The sequence below is a fragment of the Dendrobates tinctorius genome, unplaced genomic scaffold (genome assembly GCF_039654945.1).
Source record: "Dendrobates tinctorius isolate UK_male_01 unplaced genomic scaffold, ASM3965494v1 ptg000693l, whole genome shotgun sequence".
Taxonomy (NCBI): domain Eukaryota; kingdom Metazoa; phylum Chordata; class Amphibia; order Anura; family Dendrobatidae; genus Dendrobates; species Dendrobates tinctorius.
This window is the reverse complement of record NW_027362338.1, coordinates 17346-35482: the sequence shown is the minus strand read 5'-3', so window position 1 is coordinate 35482 and position 18137 is coordinate 17346. Positions and strand designations below refer to the sequence as shown.

The 18137-nt window shown below is 40.5% G+C and overlaps 19 non-coding genes across 19 annotated transcripts; 14 read left to right on the top strand and 5 right to left on the bottom strand.

Moving 5' to 3' along the window:
• Positions 1-149: 149 nt before the first annotated feature.
• TRNAA-AGC (transfer RNA alanine (anticodon AGC)) lies at positions 150-222 on the top strand. Its single transcript has one exon. It is a non-coding gene; the product is annotated as a tRNA-Ala (tRNA).
• Positions 223-330: 108 nt separating this feature from the next.
• TRNAY-GUA (transfer RNA tyrosine (anticodon GUA)) lies at positions 331-416 on the top strand. Its single transcript is given in 2 exon segments — positions 331-367; positions 381-416. It is a non-coding gene; the product is annotated as a tRNA-Tyr (tRNA).
• A 223-nt stretch (positions 417-639) lies between these two features.
• On the bottom strand, positions 640-713 carry TRNAN-GUU (transfer RNA asparagine (anticodon GUU)). Its single transcript has one exon. It is a non-coding gene; the product is annotated as a tRNA-Asn (tRNA).
• Positions 714-2454: 1741 nt separating this feature from the next.
• TRNAA-AGC (transfer RNA alanine (anticodon AGC)) lies at positions 2455-2527 on the top strand. Its single transcript has one exon. It is a non-coding gene; the product is annotated as a tRNA-Ala (tRNA).
• A 108-nt stretch (positions 2528-2635) lies between these two features.
• Positions 2636-2721, top strand: TRNAY-GUA (transfer RNA tyrosine (anticodon GUA)). Its single transcript is given in 2 exon segments — positions 2636-2672; positions 2686-2721. It is a non-coding gene; the product is annotated as a tRNA-Tyr (tRNA).
• A 223-nt stretch (positions 2722-2944) lies between these two features.
• Positions 2945-3018, bottom strand: TRNAN-GUU (transfer RNA asparagine (anticodon GUU)). Its single transcript has one exon. It is a non-coding gene; the product is annotated as a tRNA-Asn (tRNA).
• Positions 3019-5506: 2488 nt separating this feature from the next.
• Positions 5507-5579, top strand: TRNAA-AGC (transfer RNA alanine (anticodon AGC)). Its single transcript has one exon. It is a non-coding gene; the product is annotated as a tRNA-Ala (tRNA).
• Positions 5580-5687: 108 nt separating this feature from the next.
• On the top strand, positions 5688-5773 carry TRNAY-GUA (transfer RNA tyrosine (anticodon GUA)). The gene is given in 2 exon segments: positions 5688-5724; positions 5738-5773. It is a non-coding gene; the product is annotated as a tRNA-Tyr (tRNA).
• Positions 5774-5996: 223 nt separating this feature from the next.
• On the bottom strand, positions 5997-6070 carry TRNAN-GUU (transfer RNA asparagine (anticodon GUU)). The gene has a single exon. It is a non-coding gene; the product is annotated as a tRNA-Asn (tRNA).
• Positions 6071-8560: 2490 nt separating this feature from the next.
• Positions 8561-8633, top strand: TRNAA-AGC (transfer RNA alanine (anticodon AGC)). The gene has a single exon. It is a non-coding gene; the product is annotated as a tRNA-Ala (tRNA).
• Positions 8634-8741: 108 nt separating this feature from the next.
• On the top strand, positions 8742-8827 carry TRNAY-GUA (transfer RNA tyrosine (anticodon GUA)). The gene is given in 2 exon segments: positions 8742-8778; positions 8792-8827. It is a non-coding gene; the product is annotated as a tRNA-Tyr (tRNA).
• Positions 8828-9050: 223 nt separating this feature from the next.
• Positions 9051-9124, bottom strand: TRNAN-GUU (transfer RNA asparagine (anticodon GUU)). Its single transcript has one exon. It is a non-coding gene; the product is annotated as a tRNA-Asn (tRNA).
• A 1741-nt stretch (positions 9125-10865) lies between these two features.
• Positions 10866-10938, top strand: TRNAA-AGC (transfer RNA alanine (anticodon AGC)). The gene has a single exon. It is a non-coding gene; the product is annotated as a tRNA-Ala (tRNA).
• A 108-nt stretch (positions 10939-11046) lies between these two features.
• TRNAY-GUA (transfer RNA tyrosine (anticodon GUA)) lies at positions 11047-11132 on the top strand. Its single transcript is given in 2 exon segments — positions 11047-11083; positions 11097-11132. It is a non-coding gene; the product is annotated as a tRNA-Tyr (tRNA).
• Positions 11133-13917: 2785 nt separating this feature from the next.
• On the top strand, positions 13918-13990 carry TRNAA-AGC (transfer RNA alanine (anticodon AGC)). Its single transcript has one exon. It is a non-coding gene; the product is annotated as a tRNA-Ala (tRNA).
• A 108-nt stretch (positions 13991-14098) lies between these two features.
• On the top strand, positions 14099-14184 carry TRNAY-GUA (transfer RNA tyrosine (anticodon GUA)). The gene is given in 2 exon segments: positions 14099-14135; positions 14149-14184. It is a non-coding gene; the product is annotated as a tRNA-Tyr (tRNA).
• Positions 14185-16971: 2787 nt separating this feature from the next.
• Positions 16972-17044, top strand: TRNAA-AGC (transfer RNA alanine (anticodon AGC)). The gene has a single exon. It is a non-coding gene; the product is annotated as a tRNA-Ala (tRNA).
• Positions 17045-17152: 108 nt separating this feature from the next.
• TRNAY-GUA (transfer RNA tyrosine (anticodon GUA)) lies at positions 17153-17238 on the top strand. The gene is given in 2 exon segments: positions 17153-17189; positions 17203-17238. It is a non-coding gene; the product is annotated as a tRNA-Tyr (tRNA).
• A 223-nt stretch (positions 17239-17461) lies between these two features.
• On the bottom strand, positions 17462-17535 carry TRNAN-GUU (transfer RNA asparagine (anticodon GUU)). The gene has a single exon. It is a non-coding gene; the product is annotated as a tRNA-Asn (tRNA).
• Between the last annotated feature and the right edge of the window lie 602 nt (positions 17536-18137).

The following is an 18137-nucleotide window of genomic DNA, read 5'->3' as shown; positions in this document are numbered from 1 at the left end:
TTGTGAACTCCGTAGATGTTCTTCAAATATGGGAGAAAGGAATCTGTACTTAAAAAAAAAAAAAAAAAAAAGCACTCAATGGCACATTTGACTATAAGTAAACTGTGACATGGTGTGGCGTGAAACTGATAATGGCGTTCGTCGGGCATGGGGGATTAGCTCAAGTGGTAGAGCGCTCGCTTAGCATGCGAGAGGTAGCGGGATCGATGCCCGCATTCTCCAATACAATCTTTGGATTCCTTTTTCAGTTGGCCGAGTGAATTGTTTATGCCACCTGCTCGTGGCACACACGTCCAAACCTTGAAGACTTTCAACAATGGCTAAATCAAGCCTTCGATAGCTCAGCTGGTAGAGCGGAGGACTGTAGATCTAAATTAGCAATCCTTAGGTCGCTGGTTCAATTCCGGCTCGAAGGAAGTTTTGTGTATTCTATCAGATGTTTTCAACCTTCTGGCAAATACCAGACAGCTATGCTCTTTCTGGACATGTAGACAGAAACACAACCGGAAAGTTTTTTCTCCAGTTTGCCTTGTGAATTCAAAACTTAGGCAGCAACAGTGCTTTTACTTTATGGAGATGCTGAGCACCAATGTGAAAACGTCTTCAACTGTAGCATGCTACCCAAGCAAAAGGAACCAACGTCCCTGGGTGGACTCGAACCACCAACCTTTCGGTTAACAGCCGAACGCGCTAACCGATTGCGCCACAGAGACACAAACGCCTGCCGAACTTTCGTCTAACAGCCGGACGCACCCACCAGTTTTAACCGGAACCTTAAACAATGGTCAGACACCATTTCCTCTAATGATTTTCAACAATAATATGACACAAGAAAGCAAAAAAAAACAAAGAAACAATTGCAGAACCCCAGGAGTACTCTAGTCGCCAACAAATATGTAATGGCTGAAAATTTACATGTCATCGACCTGAACACAAACAGTCATTAGAATTTTACTCTGTACATCTGTTAACACAAGCAGAGTGGCGCAGCGGAAGCGTGCTGGGCCCATAACCCAGAGGTCGATGGATCGAAGCCATCCTCTGCTAAATTGTGCTGCATTGCATCTTTTTCTACAAACTAGCTAAGTTTTTTTCACTTCCCCATTTTGGTTCTCTATATACAGAGAAATGGTTTGCTAGAAAATTGCTCGACTGTATTTGTAGACCATAATTCACATTGTGAAACCCAGCGGTCAATGGATTGAAACCAACCTCTGCTAAATAGTTGTGTTTTATAAACTTCATCATTGCATATCAACTGAACTTTTCTGTCAACAGCAAACGTGTCTCGGATCAAAAACACTAGTCAAAATCCTAAATCCCAGTACAACTCGTGCCAAAGGACCAGAAGGAGATTCGCGACCTCTCAGCATTTTCTATATTCAAACCAAACCATAAAAGATCAATCTTTTCGCTTGGGATTGTGCTGCATTACAACTTTTTTCTACAAACTAGGTAAGTTTTTTTTCATTCCCCCAGTTTGGTTCTCTATATACAGAGAAATGGTTTACTAGAAAATTGCTCGACTGTATTTGTAGGCCATAATTCACATTGTGAAACCCAGCGGTCGATGGATCGAAACCAACCTCTGCTAAATAGTTGTGTTTTATAAACTTCATCATTGCATATCAACTGAACTTTTCTGTCAACAGCAAACGTGTCTCGGATCAAAAACACTAGTCAAAATCCTAAATCCCAGTACAACTCGTGCCAAAGGACCAGAAGGAGATTCGCGACCTCTCAGCATTTTCTATATTCAAACCAAACCATAAAAGGTCAATCTTTTTGCTTGGGATTGTGCTGCATTACAACTTTTTTCTACAAACTAGGTAAGTTTTTTTTACTCCCCCAGTCTGGTTCTCTACATACATAGAAATGGTTTGCTAGAAAATTGCCCGACTGTATTTGTAGGCCATAATTCACATTGTGAAACCCAGCGGTCGATGGATCGAAACCAACCTCTGCTAAATAGTTGTGATTTATAAACTTCATCATTGCATATCAACTGAACTTTTCTGTCAACAGCAAACGTGTCTCGGATCAAAAACACTAGTCAAAATCCTAAATCCCAGTACAACTCGTGCCAAAGGACCAGAAGGAGATTCGCGACCTCTCAGCATTTTCTATAATCAAACCAAACCATAAAAGGTCAATCTTTTTGCTTGGGATTGTGCTGCATTACAACTTTTTTCTACAAACTAGGTAAGTTTTTTTTACTCCCCCAGTCTGGTTCTCTACATACGTAGAAATGGTTTGCTAGAAAATTGCTCGACTTTATTTGTAGGCCATAATTCACATTGTGAACTCCGTAGATGTTCTTCAAATATGGGAGAAAGGAATCTGTACTTAAAAAAAAAAAAAAAAAAAAAAAAAAAAGCACTCAATGGCACATTTGACTATAAGTAAACTGTGACATGGTGTGGCGTGAAACTGATAATGGCGTTCGTCGGGCATGGGGGATTAGCTCAAGTGGTAGAGCGCTCGCTTAGCATGCGAGAGGTAGCGGGATCGATGCCCGCATTCTCCAATACAATCTTTGGATTCCTTTTTCAGTTGGCCGAGTGAATTGTTTATGCCACCTGCTCGTGGCACACACGTCCAAACCTTGAAGACTTTCAACAATGGCTAAATCAAGCCTTCGATAGCTCAGCTGGTAGAGCGGAGGACTGTAGATCTAAATTAGCAATCCTTAGGTCGCTGGTTCAATTCCGGCTCGAAGGAAGTTTTGTGTATTCTATCAGATGTTTTCAACCTTCTGGCAAATACCAGACAGCTATGCTCTTTCTGGACATGTAGACAGAAACACAACCGGAAAGTTTTTTCTCCAGTTTGCCTTGTGAATTCAAAACTTAGGCAGCAACAGTGCTTTTACTTTATGGAGATGCTGAGCACCAATGTGAAAACGTCTTCAACTGTAGCATGCTACCCAAGCAAAAGGAACCAACGTCCCTGGGTGGACTCGAACCACCAACCTTTCGGTTAACAGCCGAACGCGCTAACCGATTGCGCCACAGAGACACAAACGCCTGCCGAACTTTCGTCTAACAGCCGGACGCACCCACCAGTTTTAACCGGAACCTTAAACAATGGTCAGACACCATTTCCTCTAATGATTTTCAACAATAATATGACACAAGAAAGCAAAAAAAAACAAAGAAACAATTGCAGAACCCCAGGAGTACTCTAGTCGCCAACAAATATGTAATGGCTGAAAATTTACATGTCATCGACCTGAACACAAACAGTCATTAGAATTTTACTCTGTACATCTGTTAACACAAGCAGAGTGGCGCAGCGGAAGCGTGCTGGGCCCATAACCCAGAGGTCGATGGATCGAAGCCATCCTCTGCTAAATTGTGCTGCATTGCATCTTTTTCTACAAACTAGCTAAGTTTTTTTCACTTCCCCATTTTGGTTCTCTATATACAGAGAAATGGTTTGCTAGAAAATTGCTCGACTGTATTTGTAGACCATAATTCACATTGTGAAACCCAGCGGTCAATGGATTGAAACCAACCTCTGCTAAATAGTTGTGTTTTATAAACTTCATCATTGCATATCAACTGAACTTTTCTGTCAACAGCAAACGTGTCTCGGATCAAAAACACTAGTCAAAATCCTAAATCCCAGTACAACTCGTGCCAAAGGACCAGAAGGAGATTCGCGACCTCTCAGCATTTTCTATATTCAAACCAAACCATAAAAGATCAATCTTTTCGCTTGGGATTGTGCTGCATTACAACTTTTTTCTACAAACTAGGTAAGTTTTTTTTCATTCCCCCAGTTTGGTTCTCTATATACAGAGAAATGGTTTACTAGAAAATTGCTCGACTGTATTTGTAGGCCATAATTCACATTGTGAAACCCAGCGGTCGATGGATCGAAACCAACCTCTGCTAAATAGTTGTGTTTTATAAACTTCATCATTGCATATCAACTGAACTTTTCTGTCAACAGCAAACGTGTCTCGGATCAAAAACACTAGTCAAAATCCTAAATCCCAGTACAACTCGTGCCAAAGGACCAGAAGGAGATTCGCGACCTCTCAGCATTTTCTATATTCAAACCAAACCATAAAAGGTCAATCTTTTTGCTTGGGATTGTGCTGCATTACAACTTTTTTCTACAAACTAGGTAAGTTTTTTTTACTCCCCCAGTCTGGTTCTCTACATACATAGAAATGGTTTGCTAGAAAATTGCCCGACTGTATTTGTAGGCCATAATTCACATTGTGAAACCCAGCGGTCGATGGATCGAAACCAACCTCTGCTAAATAGTTGTGATTTATAAACTTCATCATTGCATATCAACTGAACTTTTCTGTCAACAGCAAACGTGTCTCGGATCAAAAACACTAGTCAAAATCCTAAATCCCAGTACAACTCGTGCCAAAGGACCAGAAGGAGATTCGCGACCTCTCAGCATTTTCTATATTCAAACCAAACCATAAAAGATCAATCTTTTCGCTTGGGATTGTGCTGCATTACAACTTTTTTCTACAAACTAGGTAAGTTTTTTTTCATTCCCCCAGTTTGGTTCTCTATATACAGAGAAATGGTTTACTAGAAAATTGCTCGACTGTATTTGTAGGCCATAATTCACATTGTGAAACCCAGCGGTCGATGGATCGAAACCAACCTCTGCTAAATAGTTGTGTTTTATAAACTTCATCATTGCATATCAACTGAACTTTTCTGTCAACAGCAAACGTGTCTCGGATCAAAAACACTAGTCAAAATCCTAAATCCCAGTACAACTCGTGCCAAAGGACCAGAAGGAGATTCGCGACCTCTCAGCATTTTCTATATTCAAACCAAACCATAAAAGGTCAATCTTTTTGCTTGGGATTGTGCTGCATTACAACTTTTTTCTACAAACTAGGTAAGTTTTTTTTACTCCCCCAGTCTGGTTCTCTACATACATAGAAATGGTTTGCTAGAAAATTGCCCGACTGTATTTGTAGGCCATAATTCACATTGTGAAACCCAGCGGTCGATGGATCGAAACCAACCTCTGCTAAATAGTTGTGATTTATAAACTTCATCATTGCATATCAACTGAACTTTTCTGTCAACAGCAAACGTGTCTCGGATCAAAAACACTAGTCAAAATCCTAAATCCCAGTACAACTCGTGCCAAAGGACCAGAAGGAGATTCGCGACCTCTCAGCATTTTCTATAATCAAACCAAACCATAAAAGGTCAATCTTTTTGCTTGGGATTGTGCTGCATTACAACTTTTTTCTACAAACTAGGTAAGTTTTTTTTACTCCCCCAGTCTGGTTCTCTACATACGTAGAAATGGTTTGCTAGAAAATTGCTCGACTTTATTTGTATGCCATAATTCACATTGTGAACTCCGTAGATGTTCTTCAAATATGGGAGAAAGGAATCTGTACTTAAAAAAAAAAAAAAAAAAAAAAAAAAAAGCACTCAATGGCACATTTGACTATAAGTAAACTGTGACATGGTGTGGCGTGAAACTGATAATGGCGTTCGTCGGGCATGGGGGATTAGCTCAAGTGGTAGAGCGCTCGCTTAGCATGCGAGAGGTAGCGGGATCGATGCCCGCATTCTCCAATACAATCTTTGGATTCCTTTTTCAGTTGGCCGAGTGAATTGTTTATGCCACCTGCTCGTGGCACACACGTCCAAACCTTGAAGACTTTCAACAATGGCTAAATCAAGCCTTCGATAGCTCAGCTGGTAGAGCGGAGGACTGTAGATCTAAATTAGCAATCCTTAGGTCGCTGGTTCAATTCCGGCTCGAAGGAAGTTTTGTGTATTCTATCAGATGTTTTCAACCTTCTGGCAAATACCAGACAGCTATGCTCTTTCTGGACATGTAGACAGAAACACAACCGGAAAGTTTTTTCTCCAGTTTGCCTTGTGAATTCAAAACTTAGGCAGCAACAGTGCTTTTACTTTATGGAGATGCTGAGCACCAATGTGAAAACGTCTTCAACTGTAGCATGCTACCCAAGCAAAAGGAACCAACGTCCCTGGGTGGACTCGAACCACCAACCTTTCGGTTAACAGCCGAACGCGCTAACCGATTGCGCCACAGAGACACAAACGCCTGCCGAACTTTCGTCTAACAGCCGGACGCACCCACCAGTTTTAACCGGAACCTTAAACAATGGTCAGACACCATTTCCTCTAATGATTTTCAACAATAATATGACACAAGAAAGCAAAAAAAAACAAAGAAACAATTGCAGAACCCCAGGAGTACTCTAGTCGCCAACAAATATGTAATGGCTGAAAATTTACATGTCATCGACCTGAACACAAACAGTCATTAGAATTTTACTCTGTACATCTGTTAACACAAGCAGAGTGGCGCAGCGGAAGCGTGCTGGGCCCATAACCCAGAGGTCGATGGATCGAAGCCATCCTCTGCTAAATTGTGCTGCATTGCATCTTTTTCTACAAACTAGCTAAGTTTTTTTCACTTCCCCATTTTGGTTCTCTATATACAGAGAAATGGTTTGCTAGAAAATTGCTCGACTGTATTTGTAGACCATAATTCACATTGTGAAACCCAGCGGTCAATGGATTGAAACCAACCTCTGCTAAATAGTTGTGTTTTATAAACTTCATCATTGCATATCAACTGAACTTTTCTGTCAACAGCAAACGTGTCTCGGATCAAAAACACTAGTCAAAATCCTAAATCCCAGTACAACTCGTGCCAAAGGACCAGAAGGAGATTCGCGACCTCTCAGCATTTTCTATATTCAAACCAAACCATAAAAGATCAATCTTTTCGCTTGGGATTGTGCTGCATTACAACTTTTTTCTACAAACTAGGTAAGTTTTTTTTCATTCCCCCAGTTTGGTTCTCTATATACAGAGAAATGGTTTACTAGAAAATTGCTCGACTGTATTTGTAGGCCATAATTCACATTGTGAAACCCAGCGGTCGATGGATCGAAACCAACCTCTGCTAAATAGTTGTGTTTTATAAACTTCATCATTGCATATCAACTGAACTTTTCTGTCAACAGCAAACGTGTCTCGGATCAAAAACACTAGTCAAAATCCTAAATCCCAGTACAACTCGTGCCAAAGGACCAGAAGGAGATTCGCGACCTCTCAGCATTTTCTATATTCAAACCAAACCATAAAAGGTCAATCTTTTTGCTTGGGATTGTGCTGCATTACAACTTTTTTCTACAAACTAGGTAAGTTTTTTTTACTCCCCCAGTCTGGTTCTCTACATACATAGAAATGGTTTGCTAGAAAATTGCCCGACTGTATTTGTAGGCCATAATTCACATTGTGAAACCCAGCGGTCGATGGATCGAAACCAACCTCTGCTAAATAGTTGTGATTTATAAACTTCATCATTGCATATCAACTGAACTTTTCTGTCAACAGCAAACGTGTCTCGGATCAAAAACACTAGTCAAAATCCTAAATCCCAGTACAACTCGTGCCAAAGGACCAGAAGGAGATTCGCGACCTCTCAGCATTTTCTATATTCAAACCAAACCATAAAAGATCAATCTTTTCGCTTGGGATTGTGCTGCATTACAACTTTTTTCTACAAACTAGGTAAGTTTTTTTTCATTCCCCCAGTTTGGTTCTCTATATACAGAGAAATGGTTTACTAGAAAATTGCTCGACTGTATTTGTAGGCCATAATTCACATTGTGAAACCCAGCGGTCGATGGATCGAAACCAACCTCTGCTAAATAGTTGTGTTTTATAAACTTCATCATTGCATATCAACTGAACTTTTCTGTCAACAGCAAACGTGTCTCGGATCAAAAACACTAGTCAAAATCCTAAATCCCAGTACAACTCGTGCCAAAGGACCAGAAGGAGATTCGCGACCTCTCAGCATTTTCTATATTCAAACCAAACCATAAAAGGTCAATCTTTTTGCTTGGGATTGTGCTGCATTACAACTTTTTTCTACAAACTAGGTAAGTTTTTTTTACTCCCCCAGTCTGGTTCTCTACATACATAGAAATGGTTTGCTAGAAAATTGCCCGACTGTATTTGTAGGCCATAATTCACATTGTGAAACCCAGCGGTCGATGGATCGAAACCAACCTCTGCTAAATAGTTGTGATTTATAAACTTCATCATTGCATATCAACTGAACTTTTCTGTCAACAGCAAACGTGTCTCGGATCAAAAACACTAGTCAAAATCCTAAATCCCAGTACAACTCGTGCCAAAGGACCAGAAGGAGATTCGCGACCTCTCAGCATTTTCTATAATCAAACCAAACCATAAAAGGTCAATCTTTTTGCTTGGGATTGTGCTGCATTACAACTTTTTTCTACAAACTAGGTAAGTTTTTTTTACTCCCCCAGTCTGGTTCTCTACATACGTAGAAATGGTTTGCTAGAAAATTGCTCGACTTTATTTGTAGGCCATAATTCACATTGTGAACTCCGTAGATGTTCTTCAAATATGGGAGAAAGGAATCTGTACTTAAAAAAAAAAAAAAAAAAAAAAAAAAAAAAGCACTCAATGGCACATTTGACTATAAGTAAACTGTGACATGGTGTGGCGTGAAACTGATAATGGCGTTCGTCGGGCATGGGGGATTAGCTCAAGTGGTAGAGCGCTCGCTTAGCATGCGAGAGGTAGCGGGATCGATGCCCGCATTCTCCAATACAATCTTTGGATTCCTTTTTCAGTTGGCCGAGTGAATTGTTTATGCCACCTGCTCGTGGCACACACGTCCAAACCTTGAAGACTTTCAACAATGGCTAAATCAAGCCTTCGATAGCTCAGCTGGTAGAGCGGAGGACTGTAGATCTAAATTAGCAATCCTTAGGTCGCTGGTTCAATTCCGGCTCGAAGGAAGTTTTGTGTATTCTATCAGATGTTTTCAACCTTCTGGCAAATACCAGACAGCTATGCTCTTTCTGGACATGTAGACAGAAACACAACCGGAAAGTTTTTTCTCCAGTTTGCCTTGTGAATTCAAAACTTAGGCAGCAACAGTGCTTTTACTTTATGGAGATGCTGAGCACCAATGTGAAAACGTCTTCAACTGTAGCATGCTACCCAAGCAAAAGGAACCAACGTCCCTGGGTGGACTCGAACCACCAACCTTTCGGTTAACAGCCGAACGCGCTAACCGATTGCGCCACAGAGACACAAACGCCTGCCGAACTTTCGTCTAACAGCCGGACGCACCCACCAGTTTTAACCGGAACCTTAAACAATGGTCAGACACCATTTCCTCTAATGATTTTCAACAATAATATGACACAAGAAAGCAAAAAAAAACAAAGAAACAATTGCAGAACCCCAGGAGTACTCTAGTCGCCAACAAATATGTAATGGCTGAAAATTTACATGTCATCGACCTGAACACAAACAGTCATTAGAATTTTACTCTGTACATCTGTTAACACAAGCAGAGTGGCGCAGCGGAAGCGTGCTGGGCCCATAACCCAGAGGTCGATGGATCGAAGCCATCCTCTGCTAAATTGTGCTGCATTGCATCTTTTTCTACAAACTAGCTAAGTTTTTTTCACTTCCCCATTTTGGTTCTCTATATACAGAGAAATGGTTTGCTAGAAAATTGCTCGACTGTATTTGTAGACCATAATTCACATTGTGAAACCCAGCGGTCAATGGATTGAAACCAACCTCTGCTAAATAGTTGTGTTTTATAAACTTCATCATTGCATATCAACTGAACTTTTCTGTCAACAGCAAACGTGTCTCGGATCAAAAACACTAGTCAAAATCCTAAATCCCAGTACAACTCGTGCCAAAGGACCAGAAGGAGATTCGCGACCTCTCAGCATTTTCTATATTCAAACCAAACCATAAAAGATCAATCTTTTCGCTTGGGATTGTGCTGCATTACAACTTTTTTCTACAAACTAGGTAAGTTTTTTTTCATTCCCCCAGTTTGGTTCTCTATATACAGAGAAATGGTTTACTAGAAAATTGCTCGACTGTATTTGTAGGCCATAATTCACATTGTGAAACCCAGCGGTCGATGGATCGAAACCAACCTCTGCTAAATAGTTGTGTTTTATAAACTTCATCATTGCATATCAACTGAACTTTTCTGTCAACAGCAAACGTGTCTCGGATCAAAAACACTAGTCAAAATCCTAAATCCCAGTACAACTCGTGCCAAAGGACCAGAAGGAGATTAGCGACCTCTCAGCATTTTCTATATTCAAACCAAACCATAAAAGGTCAATCTTTTTGCTTGGGATTGTGCTGCATTACAACTTTTTTCTACAAACTAGGTAAGTTTTTTTTACTCCCCCAGTCTGGTTCTCTACATACATAGAAATGGTTTGCTAGAAAATTGCCCGACTGTATTTGTAGGCCATAATTCACATTGTGAAACCCAGCGGTCGATGGATCGAAACCAACCTCTGCTAAATAGTTGTGATTTATAAACTTCATCATTGCATATCAACTGAACTTTTCTGTCAACAGCAAACGTGTCTCGGATCAAAAACACTAGTCAAAATCCTAAATCCCAGTACAACTCGTGCCAAAGGACCAGAAGGAGATTCGCGACCTCTCAGCATTTTCTATAATCAAACCAAACCATAAAAGGTCAATCTTTTTGCTTGGGATTGTGCTGCATTACAACTTTTTTCTACAAACTAGGTAAGTTTTTTTTACTCCCCCAGTCTGGTTCTCTACATACGTAGAAATGGTTTGCTAGAAAATTGCTCGACTTTATTTGTAGGCCATAATTCACATTGTGAACTCCGTAGATGTTCTTCAAATATGGGAGAAAGGAATCTGTACTTAAAAAAAAAAAAAAAAAAAAAAAAAAAAGCACTCAATGGCACATTTGACTATAAGTAAACTGTGACATGGTGTGGCGTGAAACTGATAATGGCGTTCGTCGGGCATGGGGGATTAGCTCAAGTGGTAGAGCGCTCGCTTAGCATGCGAGAGGTAGCGGGATCGATGCCCGCATTCTCCAATACAATCTTTGGATTCCTTTTTCAGTTGGCCGAGTGAATTGTTTATGCCACCTGCTCGTGGCACACACGTCCAAACCTTGAAGACTTTCAACAATGGCTAAATCAAGCCTTCGATAGCTCAGCTGGTAGAGCGGAGGACTGTAGATCTAAATTAGCAATCCTTAGGTCGCTGGTTCAATTCCGGCTCGAAGGAAGTTTTGTGTATTCTATCAGATGTTTTCAACCTTCTGGCAAATACCTGACAGCTATGCTCTTTCTGGACATGTAGACAGAAACACAACCGGAAAGTTTTTTCTCCAGTTTGCCTTGTGAATTCAAAACTTAGGCAGCAACAGTGCTTTTACTTTATGGAGATGCTGAGCACCAATGTGAAAACGTCTTCAACTGTAGCATGCTACCCAAGCAAAAGGAACCAACGTCCCTGGGTGGACTCGAACCACCAACCTTTCGGTTAACAGCCGAACACGCTAACCGATTGCGCCACAGAGACACAAACGCCTGCCGAACTTTCGTCTAACAGCCGGACGCACCCACCAGTTTTAACCGGAACCTTAAACAATGGTCAGACACCATTTCCTCTAATGATTTTCAACAATAATATGACACAAGAAAGCAAAAAAAAACAAAGAAACAATTGCAGAACCCCAGGAGTACTCTAGTCGCCAACAAATATGTAATGGCTGAAAATTTACATGTCATCGACCTGAACACAAACAGTCATTAGAATTTTACTCTGTACATCTGTTAACACAAGCAGAGTGGCGCAGCGGAAGCGTGCTGGGCCCATAACCCAGAGGTCGATGGATCGAAGCCATCCTCTGCTAAATTGTGCTGCATTGCATCTTTTTCTACAAACTAGCTAAGTTTTTTTCACTTCCCCATTTTGGTTCTCTATATACAGAGAAATGGTTTGCTAGAAAATTGCTCGACTGTATTTGTAGACCATAATTCACATTGTGAAACCCAGCGGTCAATGGATTGAAACCAACCTCTGCTAAATAGTTGTGTTTTATAAACTTCATCATTGCATATCAACTGAACTTTTCTGTCAACAGCAAACGTGTCTCGGATCAAAAACACTAGTCAAAATCCTAAATCCCAGTACAACTCGTGCCAAAGGACCAGAAGGAGATTCGCGACCTCTCAGCATTTTCTATATTCAAACCAAACCATAAAAGATCAATCTTTTCGCTTGGGATTGTGCTGCATTACAACTTTTTTCTACAAACTAGGTAAGTTTTTTTTCATTCCCCCAGTTTGGTTCTCTATATACAGAGAAATGGTTTACTAGAAAATTGCTCGACTGTATTTGTAGGCCATAATTCACATTGTGAAACCCAGCGGTCGATGGATCGAAACCAACCTCTGCTAAATAGTTGTGTTTTATAAACTTCATCATTGCATATCAACTGAACTTTTCTGTCAACAGCAAACGTGTCTCGGATCAAAAACACTAGTCAAAATCCTAAATCCCAGTACAACTCGTGCCAAAGGACCAGAAGGAGATTAGCGACCTCTCAGCATTTTCTATATTCAAACCAAACCATAAAAGGTCAATCTTTTTGCTTGGGATTGTGCTGCATTACAACTTTTTTCTACAAACTAGGTAAGTTTTTTTTACTCCCCCAGTCTGGTTCTCTACATACATAGAAATGGTTTGCTAGAAAATTGCCCGACTGTATTTGTAGGCCATAATTCACATTGTGAAACCCAGCGGTCGATGGATCGAAACCAACCTCTGCTAAATAGTTGTGATTTATAAACTTCATCATTGCATATCAACTGAACTTTTCTGTCAACAGCAAACGTGTCTCGGATCAAAAACACTAGTCAAAATCCTAAATCCCAGTACAACTCGTGCCAAAGGACCAGAAGGAGATTCGCGACCTCTCAGCATTTTCTATATTCAAACCAAACCATAAAAGATCAATCTTTTCGCTTGGGATTGTGCTGCATTACAACTTTTTTCTACAAACTAGGTAAGTTTTTTTTCATTCCCCCAGTTTGGTTCTCTATATACAGAGAAATGGTTTACTAGAAAATTGCTCGACTGTATTTGTAGGCCATAATTCACATTGTGAAACCCAGCGGTCGATGGATCGAAACCAACCTCTGCTAAATAGTTGTGTTTTATAAACTTCATCATTGCATATCAACTGAACTTTTCTGTCAACAGCAAACGTGTCTCGGATCAAAAACACTAGTCAAAATCCTAAATCCCAGTACAACTCGTGCCAAAGGACCAGAAGGAGATTCGCGACCTCTCAGCATTTTCTATATTCAAACCAAACCATAAAAGGTCAATCTTTTTGCTTGGGATTGTGCTGCATTACAACTTTTTTCTACAAACTAGGTAAGTTTTTTTTACTCCCCCAGTCTGGTTCTCTACATACATAGAAATGGTTTGCTAGAAAATTGCCCGACTGTATTTGTAGGCCATAATTCACATTGTGAAACCCAGCGGTCGATGGATCGAAACCAACCTCTGCTAAATAGTTGTGATTTATAAACTTCATCATTGCATATCAACTGAACTTTTCTGTCAACAGCAAACGTGTCTCGGATCAAAAACACTAGTCAAAATCCTAAATCCCAGTACAACTCGTGCCAAAGGACCAGAAGGAGATTCGCGACCTCTCAGCATTTTCTATAATCAAACCAAACCATAAAAGGTCAATCTTTTTGCTTGGGATTGTGCTGCATTACAACTTTTTTCTACAAACTAGGTAAGTTTTTTTTACTCCCCCAGTCTGGTTCTCTACATACGTAGAAATGGTTTGCTAGAAAATTGCTCGACTTTATTTGTAGGCCATAATTCACATTGTGAACTCCGTAGATGTTCTTCAAATATGGGAGAAAGGAATCTGTACTTAAAAAAAAAAAAAAAAAAAAAAAAAAAAGCACTCAATGGCACATTTGACTATAAGTAAACTGTGACATGGTGTGGCGTGAAACTGATAATGGCGTTCGTCGGGCATGGGGGATTAGCTCAAGTGGTAGAGCGCTCGCTTAGCATGCGAGAGGTAGCGGGATCGATGCCCGCATTCTCCAATACAATCTTTGGATTCCTTTTTCAGTTGGCCGAGTGAATTGTTTATGCCACCTGCTCGTGGCACACACGTCCAAACCTTGAAGACTTTCAACAATGGCTAAATCAAGCCTTCGATAGCTCAGCTGGTAGAGCGGAGGACTGTAGATCTAAATTAGCAATCCTTAGGTCGCTGGTTCAATTCCGGCTCGAAGGAAGTTTTGTGTATTCTATCAGATGTTTTCAACCTTCTGGCAAATACCAGACAGCTATGCTCTTTCTGGACATGTAGACAGAAACACAACCGGAAAGTTTTTTCTCCAGTTTGCCTTGTGAATTCAAAACTTAGGCAGCAACAGTGCTTTTACTTTATGGAGATGCTGAGCACCAATGTGAAAACGTCTTCAACTGTAGCATGCTACCCAAGCAAAAGGAACCAACGTCCCTGGGTGGACTCGAACCACCAACCTTTCGGTTAACAGCCGAACACGCTAACCGATTGCGCCACAGAGACACAAACGCCTGCCGAACTTTCGTCTAACAGCCGGACGCACCCACCAGTTTTAACCGGAACCTTAAACAATGGTCAGACACCATTTCCTCTAATGATTTTCAACAATAATATGACACAAGAAAGCAAAAAAAAACAAAGAAACAATTGCAGAACCCCAGGAGTACTCTAGTCGCCAACAAATATGTAATGGCTGAAAATTTACATGTCATCGACCTGAACACAAACAGTCATTAGAATTTTACTCTGTACATCTGTTAACACAAGCAGAGTGGCGCAGCGGAAGCGTGCTGGGCCCATAACCCAGAGGTCGATGGATCGAAGCCATCCTCTGCTAAATTGTGCTGCATTGCATCTTTTTCTACAAACTAGCTAAGTTTTTTTCACTTCCCCATTTTGGTTCTCTATATACAGAGAAATGGTTTGCTAGAAAATTGCTCGACTGTATTTGTAGACCATAATTCACATTGTGAAACCCAGCGGTCAATGGATTGAAACCAACCTCTGCTAAATAGTTGTGTTTTATAAACTTCATCATTGCATATCAACTGAACTTTTCTGTCAACAGCAAACGTGTCTCGGATCAAAAACACTAGTCAAAATCCTAAATCCCAGTACAACTCGTGCCAAAGGACCAGAAGGAGATTCGCGACCTCTCAGCATTTTCTATATTCAAACCAAACCATAAAAGATCAATCTTTTCGCTTGGGATTGTGCTGCATTACAACTTTTTTCTACAAACTAGGTAAGTTTTTTTTCATTCCCCCAGTTTGGTTCTCTATATACAGAGAAATGGTTTACTAGAAAATTGCTCGACTGTATTTGTAGGCCATAATTCACATTGTGAAACCCAGCGGTCGATGGATCGAAACCAACCTCTGCTAAATAGTTGTGTTTTATAAACTTCATCATTGCATATCAACTGAACTTTTCTGTCAACAGCAAACGTGTCTCGGATCAAAAACACTAGTCAAAATCCTAAATCCCAGTACAACTCGTGCCAAAGGACCAGAAGGAGATTCGCGACCTCTCAGCATTTTCTATATTCAAACCAAACCATAAAAGGTCAATCTTTTTGCTTGGGATTGTGCTGCATTACAACTTTTTTCTACAAACTAGGTAAGTTTTTTTTACTCCCCCAGTCTGGTTCTCTACATACATAGAAATGGTTTGCTAGAAAATTGCCCGACTGTATTTGTAGGCCATAATTCACATTGTGAAACCCAGCGGTCGATGGATCGAAACCAACCTCTGCTAAATAGTTGTGATTTATAAACTTCATCATTGCATATCAACTGAACTTTTCTGTCAACAGCAAACGTGTCTCGGATCAAAAACACTAGTCAAAATCCTAAATCCCAGTACAACTCGTGCCAAAGGACCAGAAGGAGATTCGCGACCTCTCAGCATTTTCTATATTCAAACCAAACCATAAAAGATCAATCTTTTCGCTTGGGATTGTGCTGCATTACAACTTTTTTCTACAAACTAGGTAAGTTTTTTTTCATTCCCCCAGTTTGGTTCTCTATATACAGAGAAATGGTTTACTAGAAAATTGCTCGACTGTATTTGTAGGCCATAATTCACATTGTGAAACCCAGCGGTCGATGGATCGAAACCAACCTCTGCTAAATAGTTGTGTTTTATAAACTTCATCATTGCATATCAACTGAACTTTTCTGTCAACAGCAAACGTGTCTCGGATCAAAAACACTAGTCAAAATCCTAAATCCCAGTACAACTCGTGCCAAAGGACCAGAAGGAGATTCGCGACCTCTCAGCATTTTCTATATTCAAACCAAACCATAAAAGGTCAATCTTTTTGCTTGGGATTGTGCTGCATTACAACTTTTTTCTACAAACTAGGTAAGTTTTTTTTACTCCCCCAGTCTGGTTCTCTACATACATAGAAATGGTTTGCTAGAAAATTGCCCGACTGTATTTGTAGGCCATAATTCACATTGTGAAACCCAGCGGTCGATGGATCGAAACCAACCTCTGCTAAATAGTTGTGATTTATAAACTTCATCATTGCATATCAACTGAACTTTTCTGTCAACAGCAAACGTGTCTCGGATCAAAAACACTAGTCAAAATCCTAAATCCCAGTACAACTCGTGCCAAAGGACCAGAAGGAGATTCGCGACCTCTCAGCATTTTCTATAATCAAACCAAACCATAAAAGGTCAATCTTTTTGCTTGGGATTGTGCTGCATTACAACTTTTTTCTACAAACTAGGTAAGTTTTTTTTACTCCCCCAGTCTGGTTCTCTACATACGTAGAAATGGTTTGCTAGAAAATTGCTCGACTTTATTTGTAGGCCATAATTCACATTGTGAACTCCGTAGATGTTCTTCAAATATGGGAGAAAGGAATCTGTACTTAAAAAAAAAAAAAAAAAAAAAAAAAAAAAAGCACTCAATGGCACATTTGACTATAAGTAAACTGTGACATGGTGTGGCGTGAAACTGATAATGGCGTTCGTCGGGCATGGGGGATTAGCTCAAGTGGTAGAGCGCTCGCTTAGCATGCGAGAGGTAGCGGGATCGATGCCCGCATTCTCCAATACAATCTTTGGATTCCTTTTTCAGTTGGCCGAGTGAATTGTTTATGCCACCTGCTCGTGGCACACACGTCCAAACCTTGAAGACTTTCAACAATGGCTAAATCAAGCCTTCGATAGCTCAGCTGGTAGAGCGGAGGACTGTAGATCTAAATTAGCAATCCTTAGGTCGCTGGTTCAATTCCGGCTCGAAGGAAGTTTTGTGTATTCTATCAGATGTTTTCAACCTTCTGGCAAATACCAGACAGCTATGCTCTTTCTGGACATGTAGACAGAAACACAACCGGAAAGTTTTTTCTCCAGTTTGCCTTGTGAATTCAAAACTTAGGCAGCAACAGTGCTTTTACTTTATGGAGATGCTGAGCACCAATGTGAAAACGTCTTCAACTGTAGCATGCTACCCAAGCAAAAGGAACCAACGTCCCTGGGTGGACTCGAACCACCAACCTTTCGGTTAACAGCCGAACGCGCTAACCGATTGCGCCACAGAGACACAAACGCCTGCCGAACTTTCGTCTAACAGCCGGACGCACCCACCAGTTTTAACCGGAACCTTAAACAATGGTCAGACACCATTTCCTCTAATGATTTTCAACAATAATATGACACAAGAAAGCAAAAAAAAACAAAGAAACAATTGCAGAACCCCAGGAGTACTCTAGTCGCCAACAAATATGTAATGGCTGAAAATTTACATGTCATCGACCTGAACACAAACAGTCATTAGAATTTTACTCTGTACATCTGTTAACACAAGCAGAGTGGCGCAGCGGAAGCGTGCTGGGCCCATAACCCAGAGGTCGATGGATCGAAGCCATCCTCTGCTAAATTGTGCTGCATTGCATCTTTTTCTACAAACTAGCTAAGTTTTTTTCACTTCCCCATTTTGGTTCTCTATATACAGAGAAATGGTTTGCTAGAAAATTGCTCGACTGTATTTGTAGACCATAATTCACATTGTGAAACCCAGCGGTCAATGGATTGAAACCAACCTCTGCTAAATAGTTGTGTTTTATAAACTTCATCATTGCATATCAACTGAACTTTTCTGTCAACAGCAAACGTGTCTCGGATCAAAAACACTAGTCAAAATCC